Source organism: Pleurodeles waltl, chromosome 4_1, assembly GCF_031143425.1.
Source record: "Pleurodeles waltl isolate 20211129_DDA chromosome 4_1, aPleWal1.hap1.20221129, whole genome shotgun sequence".
Lineage (NCBI taxonomy): Eukaryota > Metazoa > Chordata > Amphibia > Caudata > Salamandridae > Pleurodeles > Pleurodeles waltl.
This window is the reverse complement of record NC_090442.1, coordinates 628046255-628060928: the sequence shown is the minus strand read 5'-3', so window position 1 is coordinate 628060928 and position 14674 is coordinate 628046255.

Genomic DNA, 14674 nt, shown 5'->3' with positions numbered 1-14674 from the left:
TACACAAAGCCTAACTTCAACTACACCCAGTCATGTGACCCAGAAGCAGGCTGCAGGCACCAAATGGCTAAGTCACGAAAATGCTCTTTTTCTCTTTGTTATGTCTTTTTTTCTCCTCATAGATTTCTGAAACCCTCAAACCTAATATCTCACACCTCATCTCTTTCATTTTCAACACACACAATGGACCCACCTACATGTATATAGTGTGTTTTCTTTTAATTTTCACCCTGTCAATATTTCAGCAGGTGTTCACTTTCTCCACATGCTTTTGCAAATAGTCACAATTATAACTGCCAGTCCTCACCATTGCTCTTGTCACTCTGCAGAGATGGCAAGGTTTAAATTAGCATGTTTTTCTAACTCCTTTATGGCCCACTGAGAGGCACTGTGAGACATTTGCTCTGTGTTTGGCCTGAAAACCACAGCTCTCAATCGTCCGTCACCCACAACATGAACTCACACAGCTACATATGAATTACTTTCTTCATACTATGCACTGTATATCAGTGTGAGATTTTGGGCTGCTAGTTGAAGGGGGTGAAATCCTACTTAAGCAAAAGCCATAATCCTTGTCACGGTGAACCACAATAAGTAATCAAATTAACCTGTGCTTAACACCCTCTAATAGCCTGGCACAAAAGCTGTCAGGCTTAACTCAGATGAAACGTGTTAAGTATTTATGCATTACTGAAACAGTAATAAAGCGCAAACACAACATAAAAAATCCCACATCAATTTAGAAGAATAAAGTAAAATTCAATACATTTTTAGAATGAATGCAACAAAAATCCAATCAGTAGAACCTGAAATATGTAATTTTAAGACTGCAAGTAGGTATAGTGCCTAACAGCAGAATATAACACTTGTGTTTACCTGGTCGTGCGGAACCAGGTGAAAGTCACAAGTTTGGGCTGGCCATGAGATGGTGTGATCCAGATACAGGGACCAGGTTAGTCCTGCTGAAAGAGTTACTCTCTAAAGTCTAGGGAAGAAGGCCGCATGGAGCAGGGAGAGCATCTCAGATGCTCGTCACTGTAGCACAAAGGGGAGACTGGTTGTTGAGGACGGTTATCACTGTAGATCAAAGATTCAGTTGGGTGTTGGGGATGGTCATTGCTGGAGATTTATGTTCGTGGTCACTGCAGGCTAAAATGATAGTGACACGAACAAGCCTGTTCATGGTCACAAAGAGCCCAAAACGTCAGGATTTCTTCTTTACTTTCATGATGAGATCAATTGATGCCAGAACAAGGGTCCAGGACCAGGGAGGCACATCTTGGGGATCAGGAACTCACTCCAGCAAAGTCAGGCAGGTCCAGTTGTAGGACCAGGCAGGTCTGATTGCAAGAGGTCAGCTGGACGGTTGCAGAGAGGCCTCTGGAACTTGTTGTATCCAGTAAGCTCAGAACAGGAGGTCAGTCAGCTGACTCTTGGAACACTTCATCCTGGGATGAAGGGTGCTTGTCCAGTCTTCCTTTTCAGCATGCAGGGCAGGGCGAGATCATGCATGAGGTCAGCGGAGTGTCCTTCTTTTGTAGTATTCACAGGTCTAGGAGTGTACTGAGGAGTGGGACTGAGGGTACCCTTTTAATACCTGGTGCCCACTAGGATGTGATAGTAGCTCCTGGAGTTTTCCCCTTCAGAGATGTCATGAGTTTTCTTCCTCCTTGTCCTGGGTGCAGCCTGGCTGGGGATCACAATAGGTTAGTGTGAAGTCCTTTGCGTATGAGCTGAGCCAGTACCTTTGAGGGGCAAGTGTGGTAGGTGACAGCTACAGCCAACCACCCTGCCAGAGGTGGACCATCCTGCCAATATCCAGATGCTGAATTGTGATACTGTCAGGAAGGAATACAATAAAGAACAACTGCCAACTACATCTAGCCATGTGAGTCAGGAACAAGCTGCAGTCACCAAATCGTTAGCACCAATAAAATGGCAACTTTCTAAAAGTCAATGTAAATGTATCCGTGCACACCCATGTTGATCCAAGTAAGTAGGCAAATAAACATTTTGGTTGCTGATGAGGCAATGTCCACTGTTCTTGGGTGTCCTCAAAAATTTTATGAATGCGCTTTACTGCTTCTGGTGTAATATCTCTCCTCATGCTCCGTATGGTCTCAATGTGGGTTCCTCTCTTAATTGGCAACTTTTTAAATCAATGTATGCACTGACTTCAAAAGGTAACAAACAAAAAAAATCACAAACAAATATGGATGTTCATTGAAGCTTTATTTGCGTTTTTTTCATTGCTTTAGAACACGGTTAAATTGTTGTGGTTCCGTCCTACAAATATTCAATTATACATTGTGTAAAACATAAAAAATGCTCCCTACACTATCGGACCCCTTGTCCTTCATCAAGAGATGATTAAGTGCTGTGGAACAAAAGAAAATAGTACAATAACATACCCATTAATATCATTGGGTCATAATAATTCTGTCTACATTGCCTACATTATCAGGGTAGCGTTATGTTAACTGAATCTTTACAGGCAACATTAAAAAAAACGGCAGTTTGAAATCTGTCTTTTGCATGTCCTTTATAACTAAGGGGACCTTGTGTTCCTATCAAGGCTGTTGTATGCTATAAATAATTGGTTGAATCCTCAGTGTTCACCTCTGCGCAAATAACTATGATTGATTTCATTTTACAGTAGATCAGCGTGTTCACATTCAAAACTGTTGCAACTCAAGTATAAACAGTTTCATAAAATCACATCACTCAAAGCAGTATATGTGTACTGCTCATGTCTGAGAAAAATGAGGATAGCACTTTCAAATCGCCTCACGTTTTCAGTAATGTCCTCTGTAGTGTTTTCCATTTATTCCAGGAGTGTGATTGCTAAATGTTACGATGTTTCTCTGTGTTTGTTTCTGAATACAATAAGATCTGCATGTATTAACGGTATTACCTCTATTTTTCTTCTTCTTCCTATTATTATTATTATTATTATTATTATTATAATTATTATTAATATTATAATTTATTAAGCGCTCAGCTACCCACATGGGGTTTCCTGGTTTTAAAAGACAACAAGGGATCTTGTAAAGCCTACCATCTTAGAACAAACAAATCTTCAGCTGTTTTGGAAAGGAAGACATAGAAGCACAGCTTCTCAAATATAACTGGAGGCCATTTCATAACTTAGGGCCCAAAAAGCCAAAGGACGGGCCTCCCATGCGGGAGCGTTTGACACTCAGTACTGTGCAGAGATAAAGATCAGTAAATCGTAAGTTGCGAGGGGGCCTGTGCAATCTCACCATATCATGCAGGTAGTGAGGGACTCCTCCTGATCTAGCTCGGTGAACAAAGCATAAGGCCTTGAACTGAATCCTTTTTTCCACTTTAAGCCAGTGCAGCTCCCTCAAAAAAGAAGGGACTGGCACAATCACTGGGACTCTATAAAGCATCCCGGCTGCCACGTTTGGAACTGCTTGGAGTTTATAGGGGCTCTGACAGCTCCCAAGTAAAGGACATTACTATGGTCCAGTCTCAAGATAATGAGTGCCTGGATAACAGTTCTTTGAGCTGGAATCCAGAGACTTCTTTATAGCCATTTCAGTACAGCAAAGCAAGTGGCAACAGTTTTTGTAACCCGAGGCTTCATGTGCAGCTCATTGTCCAGCAAGAAGCCCAGGTTTTTTCACTTTTTGGGGTAGCACCAGCGTAGAGCCAAGATTTTGAGACCAATGCCCAAAAGGAAGGGTTTATTTCACAGCACCAGAACCTCAGTCTTTTCCGCCTTGAATTTTAAAAAAATTGAATTCATCCAAGAAGCCATCCTTATCAAACAAGAATTCAAAGCCTCAGACTTATATACGGTACCTGTGTGGAAGACAAAGAAAGAATAATTTGTGTATCTTCTGCATCGGAACATAAAGTCAGCCCAAAGCTTTCATCCAAGTCAACCAGAGGTCCTACGTAGATATTAAATAAAGCAGGGCTTAGAGCTTTGAGGCACCCCCGAGGTGAGGGCATAGCATGGAGAAGAGGCCGGCCCAGAAGAGACCTGAAATGTTCGGTCACACAGGAAAGATGTCAGCCAAGCTAAATCTGTTCCATATAAGCTAATGCAGGCAAGTCTTTCCATGACACAGTATCAAAGGCTGCACTGATGTCAAGAAGAATCAGAACTGCAGTCTCTCCCTCATCTAGACGTCTCCTGAGATGTTCTGTCATTCCTAATAATGTAGATTCAGTGCTGAAGTCTGTTCTGAAACCAGATTGGGAATGATGAAGTATATTATGGATCTCTACGAATGCTGTTATTTGTCGATTAACAGGTTTCACCATGATTTTCATGTCTTGAGATAGGTCTGTATTTAGAACACTCCAAAGGATCCAGCCTGGGTTTCTTAAACAGGGGCAGCACCATAGCATTTTCCAGGGCTGGTGAATGTATCCCTCTGTAGGGATGAATTAAGAAGAACTACCAACATTCCAGGATATCAGAGACTAGGGTACTGAGCTTCGATGGAGGTAGAGTGTCATTAGGGGAGCCCGATCTTATGTCCTGTCCCAAAGATATGAATAGTGGAAGGTCAATCAAATCCCAAGACTCAAGTTTCTGAGAGGGCAGAATGTAGGGCAAGTGGGTAGGCAATGTTAACAGAGCTTCATGCGACTCCATAGGATGTCCATTGTCGTGAGCACTCATCTGTAACACATATTGAATGCCCTCCACCTTTTAAATAAAGAAAAGTGTCACTTCATTACACTCACTCTGAGACAATGTGAGGGAAGACAAGATATACTTAGGGTCAGATAGCTCTTGCACTACCATAAAAAGTGTTTTGGGACTATTTTGGGTTATGCTAATTTGGTTGGAGTAAAAGGTGTCTCGAGTTGTTCGGCAAAGCCCATGATAAATTTCCAGTGCTTTTTATATTTGAGTTTGACATGGTCATTATAGGAGAGTCTCCAGGCTCTCTCTATGTCTTTGCATCTAGTTTTTTCAGTGTGAAGTGACTCAGTAAACCAAAGACAGGAGGATTTATCCTTGCCAAAAGTTAGATTTCTCAGGCAGGACTGTATCCAGGGAGTACTGTAACCAGATTCCAACTACTGGCGGATAAAGCTCAACAAACTGAGCTATACTGGGCCTCGGGCTCCTCAATTCATGGTTAAGGGGGGATGTGTCATGACCAGACTCTGAACTTATGTAATGGTCTGGCCTTCTTTTTTAGTGTAGTCGGTATTCTTCACATGGTGAAGGAACTGCATGATGGTCTAACCATAGAAATGGCACTGTTGAGGCCGTAGTAAAATGTATTAGGTTAGAGAAAATTGGGTCAAAGAGGTGGCCTGCCATGTGAGTTGGGGTAGCATTAAAGATGGTCATATTCAGGGCTTGTACATCATCAGTCATCGTCTGGGTGAGATTGCAATGACTGTCATCAAAGAGAACATTAAAATCTTCTATGAGAATAAAGTTAGTAGATTTGAGGATAAAAGGCTCTTACAAATCTGGCAACATCATACACCAATTGCTGGCATACAACAGGGAGCGATATAAGAATGCACCAGATATGGTAAAGTTGGGAGTGAGTTCCATCAAAAAGAGACTTCTTCACAGACTGGAATAGCCAATTCCTGAATTGGCAGTTTTGTGCCGACTTTTTTAAATACTTTAGTGATTCCCCCACTTACTTTTTTTTAATCTATCCCTCCTCTAAATGAAATTGCCATGTGGGAGGGCCACAATGATATCTGGCAAGGATGCATCTTGGAGTCAGGTTTCAGTAAGAAACACGGCATCCAGGGCATTGTGCACCACAAAGTCATTAAAATGTTGCTGGTGTCTAGGTAAGCACATTGTGGCAAATAAAATAAAAAATATTATTGTAATTGAGCCCTGAGTTTGAAGTTACAGCCTTGCTACTTGCAGGCAAAACTCAAGAGAAGCAGTATCCTCAGGAAGAATGTGGCAGGAAGGCATGAGGCAACAAAGCACAGTTGCAGAAGGTGCAAATTAATATAGCCTTTGTAGGATCTAGCCGGGCTCGAAAAGGTTCAGGGCACAAAGGCCAAAGGTTTCTCAATTGTGAGGATGAGAAAGTCCTTTTTATTGAAAAGGAAAGGGCAGAATCTCTGGCCCCCGATCCCATTCAGGTTCAGATGGGCACATACGGGCTTGCCTTAGGTGCGCCTTCAACGCTCCCGCGGTGCACCCACTACAGGAGTTCATGCTGTGACCATCGTAACGTAGGGGAGCCAGGCGAAAGACTAGCCCACTAAAAGGATTGCCCCTTGCAACCCCCAAAGATGGCGGCTGAGCAAAAAAAGTGACAAGTGAGGCCACCCGATGTGCTCAGAGAGAATAAAATCACCACAATTAGATGGTCCTGTTTCTCCCCCGAGTGCAGGCTAGCAACACAGTAAACACTCTGCCCAAATTAGCGTAAATAGCCCAACTTTAAAGGCAATTATGAAAGATTAAAAGTGAGAATGAATGCAAAGTAACCGTGCTTAAAAGACACCCTACCTCTGCCAGTGCATTTGCACTGTGGGCATCTTAATGTGGGGGAGGGACATGAAAGACTAGCCCTCTAACCGGGCCACGTCTCGCAACTTCAAAGATGTCAGCTGAGCAAAAAAAAAGTGATGAGCGAGGCCACCTGAACAAGTGTGCCACTCAGTGTGCTCGTAGAGAATAAAATCACCACCATTAAAATCCCACCACAATTAAAATTCCCCAATGCAGGTTAGCAACACAGAAAACACACTGCCAACAGGAGAGTAAACAGCCCAACTATAAAGGCAATTATAAAAGATAAAAAGCAAGAAATAAGACATAGTAGCAGTGCTTAAAATACACCCCACCTCTCTCAGCATGTCCACGCTGTGGTCATCTTAATGTAGGGGAGAGAAGCGAAAGACTAGCTCACTAACTAGGTCCTCCCTCACAACTCCAAAGATGGCAACTGAGCAAAAAAAAAGTGATGAGTGAGGCCACCTGAACACATGTGCCTCACCTGATGTGCTGAGAGAATAAAATCACCACAATTAAAAGACTCCAGTTCCCCCCAATGCAGGTTAGCAAAACAGCAAACACACTGCCCAAAGTAACATATAAAGCCAAACTACGAAGACAATTATAAAAGATTCAAAGCAAGAAAGAAAACAAAGTAGCAGTGCTTAAAAGACACCCTAACTGACTCTACAGTGAAGTATCATCAGATAACTGGTCCCAGTTAGTGTCAAACTAGTTCCGTGGAACTCTGCAAATCCTGGTGATGTTTGCTCATGAAAGAAATTGAATTGAATTTCCTAGCCTTGGTGTCTGAAAGGCTAGATTTCATTAAAGACATGGAGAGGCAAGTGTTTTGCTTTTTGTTCTTGCTTTAATTAATACAGCAGCCAAGAAACAGCAATACTCAGAAACACCTGGGAAAAGACTACGACATCACATCTTAATAAGTTAACCAATAACATGTTGAGTATGGACATATTAATGCTTGTTCAAATCAAGGATATCACAGATTGAGATCGATGATTAACCGGTTTACAATAAAAAGTTCTAAACTAGTCTGCAGATCTGAGAATGTCATGTAAGTTAGAACCTGCCCAAAAAGCTCTAGAGCCATAGCTCCTCTAATAGAATGGGCTTCAAGAGAAGAGGTAGAAATGCCAGCTCAGGACATGACCCATCTAACCCACCAGGCTAAAGTGGGAGCAGACGCAGGTTTCTGAGATTTCTGAAAGAAGATAAGGTTTTGGGAAGATGAGCAACTTCTGAGATCTGCAGCTCGAGAAACATAAGACTTTAAGCAATTACCAATTCACAACTTAGTTGGGAAGGGAAAAAAAGGTAATGAACAGTTGATAAATTCATTTTGGTATGCCTGTTAACTGGAAAATACACTCCTAAAGAGGAATCATGGAAAGAAGAAATATCAAGAGCTCTTACACCAGAAACACGTTTAGTGGAAACCAAACACAACAATATAATTGATTTGGCTGATACATGTCTAAGTGATAAATTAGTATTGCCTGACCATGAAATAAACAGACGTAAAACCAGTTAACATCCCACATGACATAATATTTGGGTATTGGAGGTTTAGCAAAAGGTACTCCCTATAAAAGACAACACACCAATGGGTGTTCCCTAACAGGTCTTCTGTTCACTCTGATGTGCTCCGAAGAAATTGTGCATCTGTAAGGATTAATCATACTATGTGCTTTGCCTTCGGCTGCCATGGAAGTAAGAACATTTACAACTAATGTGACATTTGCTGGAAGGGGATCAGAATCCTTGACCAAACACCAGCTATACCAAGCCAACCAGGCTGATTTTTAAACCTTAGTTGTGCCCGGGGCTCAGGATTGCTGGATAAATTTTACAGCTTCTTCCGAAATTCCAGGAGTTCTCCAGGAATCCCCAAAATCCTCCATGCTATGAGGTACAGGGAGCCTTCCAAAATTAGGCTGTGATGAAGGCCTTGAGAGTTGAGGAGTAGATCTGGGAAAGGGGGAAAAAGGACTGGGAAGTCTGAGGCTAATTCCAGCAATGTAAGGTACCAAGGTTGAGACAGCCAGAAATGAGTGATGAAAACTAGGTATGATCGCTGTCTGCAAGCCTGACATAGAACTCAGGCAATGAAAAGGAACAGAGGGAAGGCATAAAGAGGGGACTGAGGCCATGACTGAAGAAAAGCATCTGTGGTGATGGCCAAAGAATCCGGTCTCCAATGGAAGAAAGAGGGGAGTTGAGTATTGATACGGGAAGCAAACAGGTCTATTGGCATGCTCCCAAAGATCGAAGAAAGCAGATTGAGAACAGAAGTGTAAGGCATCCAATCGCTTGAATCATATAGATGTCTAGAAAACTAGTCAGACACTACATTCAACTTGCCTGGGAGATACTCTGATTTTGACCAAAATGTTTCTTGTGAGGCAAAACTCCCAAAGACTCCTGGCTAATGTTTCTACAGGCTTGAACTTTGTGCCTCTCAATCTGTTTATGTATCTGACAGATTGTCCATACGAAGAAGAATTGTGAGTGAATTTTGTTCTGTTTTTCAGAAAGGACTGGATGGCAAAGGAACCTGCAAGTATCTTTGAACAATCTCTAAACAAATAATGTGCAGTGATGACTCCAGAACGGACCATAGATATCAAGTTGGGAGATGACCAGATCTTGCGTCCCATCCTGTCTGACTTGCTTGCATCTGATTCTAAGACAAGATCTGGGGCAACAGAGAAAATAGTTTTCCCGTTCCAAGAATCTAAGTGACTCAGTCACCAAAGGAGTTCTTCTTTGGACTCTGAATCTAACACTATTGAATCTGAATAAGCAAACCCTCTGCGGGGTCTGAAGGGCTCTACAGTGAAGTGGACCAAGAAAGATGGCCTGAATTGAGGAAGAAAGAAGGGCTACTAGATGATCTATCGATCCAAGGGAACAAAGAGGAAGAGATAAGGTGTGACAAATCTCCTTATTTATCAAATTTACCTTTTGTTGAGGCAGCTGCAGGATGGCTTTAGAGGTATCTACTATGAACCCAAGAAACTTGAGTCATTGAGAAGGAGCTAGGCAGGATTTTTGAAAACTTGTGAGAAACCCTAGCCTTGAAAACAGATCTTGACAAGGATTGAGATATGCTAGGAGACAAGATTTGTCCTGCGCCATGATTAGAAAATCATCGAGATAAACTATGAGACCCACGCCTTGACCTCTAAGGAAGGATTCCAATGGTTTTAGAATCTTGGTGAAACACCAAGGGTTGGAGAACAGACCGAATCAGTGGGCCTTGAAACAGAAAAAGGAATCCCCCCACTGGAACTGTAGAAACTTCCTACAAGATTGATGGACAGGAACCGACAGGCAAGCATCTTGGAGAGCCAGATGGACAAACCAGTCGTCTAGAGAAAGAATGTCCCAGAAGTGAAGAATGGTTTCCTTCTTGAAATTATGGTGAGCCACAAATTTGTTGAAAAGTCTGAGGTTTATAACCGGACAATGTTTCTTGTTCGGTCTTAGAACTAAAAAGGTGCTACTGAGAAAACCTGACGGATGAAAGGTAGTTTGCTCAAAGGCCTGTTTTGCAAGCAGATCATGCACGTATTTTTGAATAAGAAGAAATTGTTCCTGCGAAAAATGGAAGGGTTGAGGAAAACATTCCTGAATAGGGGTTTGATGCAGCTCTATGCAGAAGCCCCATAGTGTCTAAATTACCCAAGGATCTGATGTTATGGACAACCAAGCATCGAAAACATTTCCCAGTTTGCCCCCTACAGGAGTAGGGTCAGAACTGGAAATGCTTTCCTGAGAAATTATCTCCCTCAGTTCTATAGCCCCTGACACAGAAACCACAGGATTGTCGAGGGTAGTGCTGGGGCTTGTAACCTTGGTAGGAATCCTGTTGGAACTTCTGGTTAAATGAGTCTCTGCTGAAGGATTGCCTTCTGGATGCATGACGGCCGGCGAACCGACCCCTGCCTTTGTCAGCCCTGCCAAAAACCCATTGGGAAAAAATATTTTTCATTAAAGTGGAGCCTTGTCAAATGAAGCAAAAGTGGGGACGTATTTGCTCATCTCTTTGAAAAAAGAATCACCAAAGTGAAGTCCTTCAGCTTTGGGACCTTCTTCTTTCATTGAAAAGCTGCTTCACCTTGGATCAATTTTTAATAAAAGAGTTTTACTTTGCTCTAGGGAAATGCATGAGTTAGCATTTTCTAGCATGCAAATTGCCCACTGGGCCCAACTGGAAAGATCTTCTGGATAAACATGATCTCCTTCCATTCTGGCCTCTTCAGCCAAATCCATAATTCTGGTCAATGGACCAACCATATCCATAGGATACTGTCTGGAATGAAGTATCAGCAGGAGAAATGTTATGCCTTATCTCCAAAGGCCCATTATCAAAAGAATCATCTTTGAAAATAAAAGTTTGCCTGCTATCCTCTAAAACGTCATCACTGTCAGTCTCCTGCATAGAAACAATATTAAGGGGGGAGGAAGGGATCCCTGAAGGATTCACCTCATGAGTGGGAGTCCACATTTTAAAGAAATGCCTTTGGAAGGCCCACTGAGAGGTGCTGCACATTTCTATACTTTTTTAAAAGGAACATTCTTAGAGTCCTGAAGCCAATTAGAGATAGAGGCTTCTACATGTTTTGAAACATCCAACAAGGAGACAGACACTACATGCTGTACAGAATCCTTAATAAAGGCTTTAAACTGTCTTTAGACATTGTGAGGAAAATATTTTAGAATTCATTTAATAGTTAATTTAAAAAAATGTTTTATTTTGATTAAAAAAACCTTTAAATAACTAAAATAAAAGCAATATATTCTAACTATATGTGCAAATATGATTAATTTGAAGAAAAATGCTATTTTGAGAAAAACTCCTAACCCTAAAGGATTATTTCAATGGAAAACCCTGAAGGAGATTGTCAGGCAGGGCAGGGCCTACAATGGGCGTGTCGGGAGGTGGGTAAGAGATCCCGAGGTGGGCGGGGAAGAGGAAGTGAGCTGTGCACACAGAAGCCGTGTCACTCCGAAAGGCACGAGTCCACCCAAAGTGCATCGTCCCAACAACAACAATGGAAGGCAATGAACCATTGGGAGTGCACGAGTGACAGGAGATGCTCAAACGCGCATTGCGCAAGCGAGGAGCACACACTCATCAAAACCAGTAAGCACTACAAAATATAGTATCAACACATAGGAGAAAAAGGTAAAATTGTATAAAATGAGCAGAATACTTATTTAGACAGCGAGCAGCAGGAAAAGAGAGATTGTTGCTCTTAGTCAGGATAGTTATGTGCATACTCAACGTGTTATTTGCTAACCTATTATGATGTAATGCTGTTGGTTTTTTACCCCTGGGATTTCTGGGTATTGATGTTTCTTGGCTGCTGCATTAGTTAAAGTAAGAAGAGAAAACATAATATGAGCCCCTGGTCTTGTGATAAAATCTTTGTGAAATAAAGTTAAGCGTTGCATACCGGGGTCATATAAATGCCTCAACTGGTTTATTTTGTGTGCTGCACTTCCATCAGCTTGTGCCTTCAAGGAAATTTTATATACATTTGGAAACCAAATGTTTCTCTACATTGTTCTTGGGGAATCTGTGAAATTATATATAAGCAGATCATCAATGTCACCTTCAGCACTTAAAAAATTCTCATAACTGTGGGAGAGTTGTAAAAGAAACTCACTGGGTATTATCCGATGTTGACACGTGGCGTCTGGCATACTCAGCATTCTCACAGTTCGCCATGTTTGTTTCTCAGGCTACCTCAGGCTGTGCTATCCATGTGAATGTAGATCTAAATATTAGACCACTTGTGTATATTGGGTTCATTGGTACAAGTATGGTGGCCATATTGGTTCTTTTAAATCCATGCCATCGAATAAATCACATTGTTAGATTCCAAATTCTGAATCATGCGTGTTAGGTATTAATATCCCATCAACGTAAATTTAAGTTTACAAGGGTATGATCTATGTGTTGTTAACAAACTAATCATAAATACAAACAGTTGTGTTTGTTGAAGAGCTCTTTAACCCCTTAGCTGCTGGGCCTCCCCCCCCCCATGCTAAGCCCTTTTTTGGCTAATTGGGATAGTTCACGCTTACTCCCTCATATCTTTTTGTCCACATAAGCTATCCATGCCAAATTTGCTTTCTTTTTTCCTCACTATCCTATGGATACTAAAGGTACCCAGAGTTTGTGGGTTCCCCTGGAGGAGACCAAGAAATTAGCCAAAAGCTAATATTTTGTTTTGTTTCAGAAAAATTGGAAAAAAGGGCTGCAGAAGAAAGCATGTGTTTTTTTCCCTAAAACTGGCATCAGCAAAGGGTGTGCAGTGCTAAAATTACCAGCCTCCCAGCTTTCAGGAACCAACAGACTTGAATCAGAAAACCACATTTTTCAACACAATTTTGACATGATGGGGACATACCCCATTTTTACTATTTTTTGTGCTTTCAGCCTCCTTCCAGTTAGTGACAGAAATTGGTGTACAACTAATGCTGGATCCCGGACAGCTAAACATTTCTAAAAAGTAGACAAAATTCTAAATTCAGTAAGGGGTCATTTGTGTAGATCCTTCAAGGTTTTCCTACAGAAAGTAACAGCTGAAGTAAAGAAAATTGAAATTGAGGTGAAAAAAAGAGCCATTTCTGTTGATGTATTCTTCTATAACTTTTTCCAACTATTTTTTAAAGCAATCTACTGTTACGTCTGCTGTACTCTTCTGGTTGCGGGGATATATAGGGCTTGTGGGTTCATCAAGAACCTTAGGTACCCAGAGCCAATAAATGAGCTGCACCTTGCAATGGGTTTTCATTGTATACCGGGTATACAGCAATTCCTTTGGTGAAATATAAAGAGTGAAAAATAGGTATCAAGGAAACCTTTGTATTTCCACAATGAGCAGATGAAAAGGTGCTGAGAAGCAGTGGTTAGTTGCATATTTCTGAATTCTGGGGTCCCCATACTAGCATGTGAATTTCTCAAATAGACTTCCTTTTTACACACTGTCTTACATTTGGAAGGAAGGAATGTAGAGAAAGACAAGGGGCAATAACACGTATTCTTCTATTCTGTGTTCCCCAAGTTTCCCGATAAAAATGGTACCTCACTTGTGTGCACTTGTGTGGGTAGGCCTAATGCCCGCGACAGGAAACGCAACATGGACACATCACATTTTTACATTTAAATCTGACCTGTTTTTTGGGAAAGTGCCTAGCTGTGGATTTTGGCCTCTAGCTCAGCCGGTACCTAGGGAAACCTACCAAACCTGTGCATTTTTGTAAAACAAGACACCTAGGGAAATCTAGGATAAGGTGACTTGTGGGGCTCGCACCAGGTTCTGTTATCCAGAATCCTTTCCAAACCTCAATTTGGCAAAAATAACTTTTCCCTCAGATTTTCATGATAGAAAGTTCTGGAATCTGGGAGGAGCCACAAATTTTATTCCACTCAGCATTCCTCCAAAGCTCCCAATAAAAATTGTACCTGACTTGTGTTGGTAGGCCGAGTGCCCGCAACAGGAAACAACCCAAAACCCAACAAGGACACATTATATTTTCACATTGATAACTGATGTGTTTTTTGGAAAGTGCCTAGCTTTGAATTTCCGACTGTAGTTCAGCCAGTACCAAGGAAAACCTACCAAACCAGTGCATTTTTAAAAACTAGACACCAGGTGGAACCCAGGATGGGGTAGCTTGTGGCACTCTCACCAGGTTCTATTTCCCAGAATCCTTTGCAAACCTCAAAATTTGGTGATAGAAAGTTCTGGAATCTGAGAGGAACCACAAACTTCCTTCCACCCAGCATTCCCTCAAGTCTCTGAATAAAAATGGTATCTCACTTGTGTGGGTAGGCCTAGTGCCCGTGTCAGGAATGGTTCCCACAACAGTCAATGTTAGTCCTTATATGAGGTCAACTGTTGACCGTGGGGTGATCCATTCCTGACGCAGGCACTAGGTACAGGCACTCAAGTGGGGTAGTGTTTTTATCAGGACAGGAGGGGAAACACTGGGTGGCAGGAATTTTGTGGCTACCAGCGTATTCCTGTAGTTTGTGTGACAGAAATGCAAGAAAAAATAGAGTTATTGTTCAACATTTAACCTTGGAAGGGTATTCTGGGTAAGAAAACTTTGGGGAATCCACACAAGCCTCAACTCTATGGACTTCCCTGGGTGTCC